Genomic DNA, 997 nt, shown 5'->3' on the forward strand with positions numbered 1-997 from the left:
TCTAAATGTATTTGGTTGTTGCAGGGTCTCATGCACAGCTCAGATCTATAGAGATCCTCCTGTTTTCAGCACTGGGATGACAGGTGACTGCACTATGCCCAGACTGTATGGCTGGCTCAGCCTGCCCTGGGAGCAGGACTGGCATGGCATGTGGTACCAGGGATCGAACCGCAGTCCCTGCACTTGCCTAAGCTTGCTTAAGCAGGCGTTTGAGTCCGCTGAACTATCTTGCTGGCCCACTAGATTCTTTCTTTCTTGAGGTCTTTTAATGACTTTGAAAAAGTTTTACCAATATGTACTTTAAAATTGAAATAATATGGTTTATAATGAAAAGTAGGAATCTTCTGCCTCATTCTTCAATCCAATTTCTATTCCTTAGAGGTAACCATGTTCGAATTTCCTAGATGTTTCTGTGTACTTACTTCCATATTTCTCAACAGTATTGCTATTACTTGCTTTTATCTATGTATTGGCTTCCTATTGTAGGTCATTATACATCACCTCTCAGTGTTCCTCCTCCATACCCAGTGTAGTTGCTTCACAAAATTTAGCTCAAGGTTTATTATTACTTTTGGAATGACTTCACTGCTTGCTTTCCTGCTCTTTGGTCACCAGCTAATCCTCTAGTTCTTCGAGATTATCATAGAGCTCCTCTTGGTGTAGCCCACACACCAGTTTATTTCTTGGTTGCTTTTGGTTTGCTTCCCTTTTCCTGGAAGCCTCCTTTTTGGAGCTCTGGTCCTGCTCTGATGTATGTAAGTGGTCATCCTGACACTTTCCTTTGCTCCTCTCTCAGGGGGCCTAGCTTTTTTGCTTAACTTTTCTTTCATTTTGGTGGAGTCAGTCCTATAGATACCTCCTAAGTAAACATGAATGAACAGTCCATTTTCTGAGATGGCTTGTCTGAAAACACCTTTATTCTACCTACATACTTTTTTAAAAAAAATATTTATTTATTTATTTATGTGTGTGTGTGTGTGTGTGTGTGTGGCCAGCT

The 997-nt window shown here is 40.9% G+C and overlaps 1 protein-coding gene across 3 annotated transcripts in view; it reads left to right on the forward strand.

The window, feature by feature from the left end:
* Ppp2r5e (protein phosphatase 2 regulatory subunit B'epsilon) overlaps nucleotides 1-997 on the forward strand; it is a 180729-nt gene that overhangs the window by 137632 nt on the left and 42100 nt on the right. The window lies entirely within an intron of this gene.

Source organism: Octodon degus, unplaced genomic scaffold, assembly GCF_000260255.1.
Source record: "Octodon degus isolate 3935 unplaced genomic scaffold, OctDeg1.0 scaffold00007, whole genome shotgun sequence".
In the NCBI taxonomy this organism is placed as follows: Eukaryota; Metazoa; Chordata; class Mammalia; order Rodentia; family Octodontidae; genus Octodon; species Octodon degus.